Consider the following 8,671-nt stretch of genomic DNA (forward strand, 5'->3'; position numbering starts at 1 on the left):
TCTTATTCGTATAACAATTCTTATAAATTTCGTTTAAGTTCTCTTCGTGTCGTAGGTGGGACGTAAGCACCGTACGACGAGACTTTTCGTTCTTAAGATAGATATATTATAAAATATATCTCCTAGCGACGTTCGAGATACACCCATAGTTCAGTAATAATCTTCGAACGCCGCTCGCAGCCACTTTGTAATTCTCAACTCCACCTCCTCTCTTCTCTCTCTCTCTTTCTCATAGTCTTATATAAAATGTTTAGAATCGTACTTCTAAAGGAACATTTCCATAATGCTGTCTTCGTGTAAAAAGACTTATTAGAATATCTTAGCGGTAAAGCACGTATACGCACCTCACGCTGAACGAACAAGCGCGTATCCCAGTGCGTCGCGCTGGACATACCGTAAGAATATTCTTTCAATCGGTAGAACATTTTCGGCAGAAGACATACTACGCAAAGATAGTACGCTCCTACCGCCTCATCGGATACTTCTGCGAAAGCAGAAGTTTTTATAGAAAGCAGACGGTTATACTCTTTTGAATGAATCGATGCTCAGTTAGTACAAGCACACACGCATCTAACAATTTTTGTTAGAATACGTACACACAGGTCACCAGCTTCCCGACTCAGGGGAACCTTGCCACGATATTTGGTCATTACGTCCAGGACAGCGACCCGCGGCGCAGCAGTGTAGAGAAAAAACCAGAACGAGAACGGAGGAACAGTCGAGAAATAGCGTAAAATACACTAAGACTCGAGGAGCGGTGACTGAATTCTCAACCGAGGCCGTAGAATAGCCACGCGCTCAACGCTGTTCCGACCGAACCGTCCGGCTCGACGTCTCTCTTATAGATACGAAAGCGCCAGCCGGAAGGCCGGCGCCGGCCGGGCTAGCGGCCGCGCGCTTACGGTGCAAAACCTCCGTAGCAACGTACCGTTCGGAAGGGACGCTGGAACTTAGTCTCGCGAACGCTCGATCACTACTATACAAAGCCAATATCCAACCATCGAAATACATTACCAGACGTTTTATTAACATAATAGAAATGCATTTTTACCAAAAAATTAATTTTTTTTTTCACCGAAAAATTGCATCAGTAAACATACTCTTTTATCGAATACGGACAAAAAATAAGTTTATAATCAATTACAATACGTTAAAATAAGTAGAAATATGCAAAAAAATATATACCTTGTAACGTTAATTAACGAAAAAATTAGAAAAATATCCCAGTCGTGTCAGTTCGACGAACGCTAATTTTTTGAAAAAATCGATAAAAATGTTTAATCCCGACGTATTTAATAGAGATAGAACGATTCCCGTAAAAAAATTTATACCTTGTAACGCTTTTTAACGAATAAACTCGAAAAAACTTTTTCGCCCTCGGAATTTTTCTAAGTCCCAACGTACCGGCTCGGAATTTTTCTATGTTCCAACGACCGGTCGTGTCGGTCCAAACGTTTTTATATCCGTCTGCCGACGATATAAACGCTTAATCCCGACGTATTTTATCGAGTTATAACGATTTCTTGAAAAATATTCGTACGTTATAACGCTTTTTAACGAATTAATCGAAAAAGAGTGTTCGGTCCGAAAATTTTCTAAGTACGAACGACCGGCCGCATAGGTCCGTTTTTAAAAATCGTTCTCGGACGGAAATAAACCATTAATCCCGACGTATTTCGTCGAGTTACGTCGATTTATGCAAAAAAATTCATACCTTGTAACGCTTTTTAACGAATAAACTCGAAAAAACTTTTTCGCGCTCGGAATTTTTCTAAGTCCCAACGTACCGGCTCGGAATTTTTCTATGTTCCAACGACCGGTCGTGTCGGTCCAAACGTTTTTATATCCGTCTGCCGACGATATAAACGCTTAATCCCGACGTATTTTATCGAGTTATAACGATTTCTTGAAAAATATTCGTACGTTATAACGCTTTTTAACGAATTAATCGAAAAAGAGTGTTCGGTCCGAAAATTTTCTAAGTACGAACGACCGGCCGCATAGGTCCGTTTTTAAAAATCGTTCTCGGACGGAAATAAACCATTAATCCCGACGTATTTCGTCGAGTTACGTCGATTTATGCAAAAAAATTCATACCTTGTAACGCTTTTTAACGAATAAACTCGAAAAAACTTTTTCGCCCTCGGAATTTTTCTAAGTCCCAACGTACCGGCTCGGAATTTTTCTATGTTCCAACGACCGGTCGTGTCGGTCCAAACGTTTTTATATCCGTCTGCCGACGATATAAACGCTTAATCCCGACGTATTTTATCGAGTTATAACGATTTCTTGAAAAATATTCGTACGTTATAACGCTTTTTAACGAATTAATCGAAAAAGAGTGTTCGGTCCGAAAATTTTCCAAGTACGAACGACCGGCCGCATAGGTCCGTTTTTAAAAATCGTTCTCGGACGGAAATAAACCATTAATCCCGACGTATTTCGTCGAGTTACGTCGATTTATGCAAAAAAATTCATACCTTGTAACGCTTTTTAACGAATAAACTCGAAAAAACTTTTTCGCGCTCGGAATTTTTCTAAGTCCCAACGTACCGGCTCGGAATTTTTCTATGTTCCAACGACCGGTCGTGTCGGTCCAAACGTTTTTATATCCGTCTGCCGACGATATAAACGCTTAATCCCGACGTATTTTATCGAGTTATAACGATTTCTTGAAAAATATTCGTACGTTATAACGCTTTTTAACGAATTAATCGAAAAAGAGTGTTCGGTCCGAAAATTTTCTAAGTACGAACGACCGGCCGCATAGGTCCGTTTTTAAAAATCGTTCTCGGACGGAAATAAACCATTAATCCCGACGTATTTCGTCGAGTTACGTCGATTTATGCAAAAAAATTCATACCTTGTAACGCTTTTTAACGAATAAACTCGAAAAAACTTTTTCGCCCTCGGAATTTTTCTAAGTCCCAACGTACCGGCTCGGAATTTTTCTATGTTCCAACGACCGGTCGTGTCGGTCCAAACGTTTTTATATCCGTCTGCCGACGATATAAACGCTTAATCCCGACGTATTTTATCGAGTTATAACGATTTCTTGAAAAATATTCGTACGTTATAACGCTTTTTAACGAATTAATCGAAAAAGAGTGTTCGGTCCGAAAATTTTCTAAGTACGAACGACCGGCCGCATAGGTCCGTTTTTAAAAATCGTTCTCGGACGGAAATAAACCATTAATCCCGACGTATTTCGTCGAGTTACGTCGATTTATGCAAAAAAATTCATACCTTGTAACGCTTTTTAACGAATAAACTCGAAAAAACTTTTTCGCGCTCGGAATTTTTCTAAGTCCCAACGTACCGGCTCGGAATTTTTCTATGTTCCAACGACCGGTCGTGTCGGTCCAAACGTTTTTATATCCGTCTGCCGACGATATAAACGCTTAATCCCGACGTATTTTATCGAGTTATAACGATTTCTTGAAAAATATTCGTACGTTATAACGCTTTTTAACGAATTAATCGAAAAAGAGTGTTCGGTCCGAAAATTTTCTAAGTACGAACGACCGGCCGCATAGGTCCGTTTTTAAAAATCGTTCTCGGACGGAAATAAACCATTAATCCCGACGTATTTCGTCGAGTTACGTCGATTTATGCAAAAAAATTCATACCTTGTAACGCTTTTTAACGAATAAACTCGAAAAAACTTTTTCGCCCTCGGAATTTTTCTAAGTCCCAACGTACCGGCTCGGAATTTTTCTATGTTCCAACGACCGGTCGTGTCGGTCCAAACGTTTTTATATCCGTCTGCCGACGATATAAACGCTTAATCCCGACGTATTTTATCGAGTTATAACGATTTCTTGAAAAATATTCGTACGTTATAACGCTTTTTAACGAATTAATCGAAAAAGAGTGTTCGGTCCGAAAATTTTCTAAGTACGAACGACCGGCCGCATAGGTCCGTTTTTAAAAATCGTTCTCGGACGGAAATAAACCATTAATCCCGACGTATTTCGTCGAGTTACGTCGATTTATGCAAAAAAATTCATACCTTGTAACGCTTTTTAACGAATAAACTCGAAAAAACTTTTTCGCGCTCGGAATTTTTCTAAGTCCCAACGTACCGGCTCGGAATTTTTCTATGTTCCAACGACCGGTCGTGTCGGTCCAAACGTTTTTATATCCGTCTGCCGACGATATAAACGCTTAATCCCGACGTATTTTATCGAGTTATAACGATTTCTTGAAAAATATTCGTACGTTATAACGCTTTTTAACGAATTAATCGAAAAAGAGTGTTCGGTCCGAAAATTTTCTAAGTACGAACGACCGGCCGCATAGGTCCGTTTTTAAAAATCGTTCTCGGACGGAAATAAACCATTAATCCCGACGTATTTCGTCGAGTTACGTCGATTTATGCAAAAAAATTCATACCTTGTAACGCTTTTTAACGAATAAACTCGAAAAAACTTTTTCGCCCTCGGAATTTTTCTAAGTCCCAACGTACCGGCTCGGAATTTTTCTATGTTCCAACGACCGGTCGTGTCGGTCCAAACGTTTTTATATCCGTCTGCCGACGATATAAACGCTTAATCCCGACGTATTTTATCGAGTTATAACGATTTCTTGAAAAATATTCGTACGTTATAACGCTTTTTAACGAATTAATCGAAAAAGAGTGTTCGGTCCGAAAATTTTCTAAGTACGAACGACCGGCCGCATAGGTCCGTTTTTAAAAATCGTTCTCGGACGGAAATAAACCATTAATCCCGACGTATTTCGTCGAGTTACGTCGATTTATGCAAAAAAATTCATACCTTGTAACGCTTTTTAACGAATAAACTCGAAAAAACTTTTTCGCGCTCGGAATTTTTCTAAGTCCCAACGTACCGGCTCGGAATTTTTCTATGTTCCAACGACCGGTCGTGTCGGTCCAAACGTTTTTATATCCGTCTGCCGACGATATAAACGCTTAATCCCGACGTATTTTATCGAGTTATAACGATTTCTTGAAAAATATTCGTACGTTATAACGCTTTTTAACGAATTAATCGAAAAAGAGTGTTCGGTCCGAAAATTTTCTAAGTACGAACGACCGGCCGCATAGGTCCGTTTTTAAAAATCGTTCTCGGACGGAAATAAACCATTAATCCCGACGTATTTCGTCGAGTTACGTCGATTTATGCAAAAAAATTCATACCTTGTAACGCTTTTTAACGAATAAACTCGAAAAAACTTTTTCGCGCTCGGAATTTTTCTAAGTCCCAACGTACCGGCTCGGAATTTTTCTATGTTCCAACGACCGGTCGTGTCGGTCCAAACGTTTTTATATCCGTCTGCCGACGATATAAACGCTTAATCCCGACGTATTTTATCGAGTTATAACGATTTCTTGAAAAATATTCGTACGTTATAACGCTTTTTAACGAATTAATCGAAAAAGAGTGTTCGGTCCGAAAATTTTCTAAGTACGAACGACCGGCCGCATAGGTCCGTTTTTAAAAATCGTTCTCGGACGGAAATAAACCATTAATCCCGACGTATTTCGTCGAGTTACGTCGATTTATGCAAAAAAATTCATACCTTGTAACGCTTTTTAACGAATAAACTCGAAAAAACTTTTTCGCCCTCGGAATTTTTCTAAGTCCCAACGTACCGGCTCGGAATTTTTCTATGTTCCAACGACCGGTCGTGTCGGTCCAAACGTTTTTATATCCGTCTGCCGACGATATAAACGCTTAATCCCGACGTATTTTATCGAGTTATAACGATTTCTTGAAAAATATTCGTACGTTATAACGCTTTTTAACGAATTAATCGAAAAAGAGTGTTCGGTCCGAAAATTTTCTAAGTACGAACGACCGGCCGCATAGGTCCGTTTTTAAAAATCGTTCTCGGACGGAAATAAACCATTAATCCCGACGTATTTCGTCGAGTTACGTCGATTTATGCAAAAAAATTCATACCTTGTAACGCTTTTTAACGAATAAACTCGAAAAAACTTTTTCGCGCTCGGAATTTTTCTAAGTCCCAACGTACCGGCTCGGAATTTTTCTATGTTCCAACGACCGGTCGTGTCGGTCCAAACGTTTTTATATCCGTCTGCCGACGATATAAACGCTTAATCCCGACGTATTTTATCGAGTTATAACGATTTCTTGAAAAATATTCGTACGTTATAACGCTTTTTAACGAATTAATCGAAAAAGAGTGTTCGGTCCGAAAATTTTCTAAGTACGAACGACCGGCCGCATAGGTCCGTTTTTAAAAATCGTTCTCGGACGGAAATAAACCATTAATCCCGACGTATTTCGTCGAGTTACGTCGATTTATGCAAAAAAATTCATACCTTGTAACGCTTTTTAACGAATAAACTCGAAAAAACTTTTTCGCCCTCGGAATTTTTCTAAGTCCCAACGTACCGGCTCGGAATTTTTCTATGTTCCAACGACCGGTCGTGTCGGTCCAAACGTTTTTATATCCGTCTGCCGACGATATAAACGCTTAATCCCGACGTATTTTATCGAGTTATAACGATTTCTTGTAAAATATTCATACCTTCTAACACTTTTTAGCGAGTTATTTCGAGTTGAACTTTCGGTACTTTCGTAACGGGGCGAAAAAATTCTAAGTTCCAACGTCCCGGTCAAGTTGGTCCGGAGGATGAAATTTTTTAAAAAAATAAAGTGAAATCGCTACTTTCGACTAGATTTCGTCGAAACGTAACGATTTCACGCAAAATTTCGATACGTTATAACGCTTTTTGGCGAGTTATTTCGAGTTGAACTTTCGGTACTTTCGTAACGGTGCGAAAAAATTCTAAGTTCCAACGTCCCGGTCACGTTGGTCCGGAGGATGAAATTTTTTAAAAAAATAAAGTGAAATCGCTACTTTCGACTAGATTTCGTCGATACGTAACGATTTCACGCAAAATTTCGATACGTTATAACGCTTTTTAGCGAGTTATTTCGAGTTGAACTTTCGGTACTTTCGTAACGGGGCGAAAAAATTCTAAGTTCCAACGTCCCGGTCACGTTGGTCCGGAGGATGAAATTTTTTAAAAAAATAAAGTGAAATCGCTACTTTCGACTAGATTTCGTCGAAACGTAACGATTTCACGCAAAATTTCGATACGTTATAACGCTTTTTAGCGAGTTATTTCGAGTTGAACTTTCGGTACTTTCGTAACGGGGCGAAAAAATTCTAAGTTCCAACGTCCCGGTCACGTTGGTCCGGAGGATGAAATTTTTTAAAAAAATAAAGTGAAATCGCTACTTTCGACTAGATTTCGTCGAAACGTAACGATTTCACGCAAAATTTCGATACGTTATAACGCTTTTTAGCGAGTTATTTCGAGTTGAACTTTCGGTACTTTCGTAACGGTGCGAAAAAATTCTAAGTTCCAACGTCCCGGTCACGTTGGTCCGGAGGATGAAATTTTTTAAAAAAATAAAGTGAAATCGCTACTTTCGACTAGATTTCGTCGAAACGTAACGATTTCACGCAAAATTTCGATACGTTATAACGCTTTTTGGCGAGTTATTTCGAGTTGAACTTTCGGTACTTTCGTAACGGTGCGAAAAAATTCTAAGTTCCAACGTCCCGGTCACGTTGGTCCGGAGGATGAAATTTTTTAAAAAAATAAAGTGAAATCGCTACTTTCGACTAGATTTCGTCGAAACGTAACGATTTCACGCAAAATTTCGATACGTTATAACGCTTTTTGGCGAGTTATTTCGAGTTGAACTTTCGGTACTTTCGTAACGGGGCGAAAAAATTCTAAGTTCCAACGTCCCGGTCACGTTGGTCCGGAGGATGAAATTTTTTAAAAAAATAAAGTGAAATCGCTACTTTCGACTAGATTTCGTCGAAACGTAACGATTTCACGCAAAATTTCGATACGTTATAACGCTTTTTGGCGAGTTATTTCGAGTTGAACTTTCGGTACTTTCGTAGCGGTGCGAAAAAATTCTAAGTTCCAACGTCCCGGTCACGTTGGTCCGGAGGATGAAATTTTTTAAAAAAATAAAGTGAAATCGCTACTTTCGACTAGATTTCGTCGATACGTAACGATTTCACTGATAATTTCGATGCGTTATAACGCTTTTTCTCGAGTTATTTCGACTCGAACGTTCGAACAGTGGCGAATATTTCAAAGTCCCTGCGACGCAACGATACGCTCTTACGCGTTGCTCGCTCGCTCCGCTCGCTCGAAAAAAAAAGTAGCCCAACCCAAAACCAATCCCTTTAGCGTTCGTTCTTCGATTTCATCGAAATCTTCGTTCGAACGCTTGGGATCGGTTTTGGGTTGGGCTATATTCGTCCGAGCGAGCGCAGCGAGCGAGCATTTGTCGCGATTATTTTCCTCGTTTTCGTCTCTCTCGTGAAACGGGAAAAAACGTGGAAAACGGGAAAAAACGGGAAAAAACGGGAAAAAACGCGAAGAAACGGGAAAAAACGCGGAAAAACGTTTAAAAATATTTGAAAAAGCGCGCGCGCGCGCGCGCAATACGAGCTGCGCAGAACGGCGTACCTTAAGAGAGTGTTACCTACTCCGGCGCATACCCGCTGATTCGGAGGTGCGCGCGCAGCGGTAGCACGAGCGGCTAAGTCCAGCGGCGTATTGCTTTATGCTCGCACGCGACTAAGTCCAGCGGCGTATTGCTTTCAGTTTGTACGCGACTAAGTCCAGCGGCGTATTGCTTTATGC

The sequence above is a fragment of the Bombus huntii genome, unplaced genomic scaffold, assembly GCF_024542735.1.
Source record: "Bombus huntii isolate Logan2020A unplaced genomic scaffold, iyBomHunt1.1 ctg00000066.1, whole genome shotgun sequence".
NCBI lineage: Eukaryota > Metazoa > Arthropoda > Insecta > Hymenoptera > Apidae > Bombus > Bombus huntii.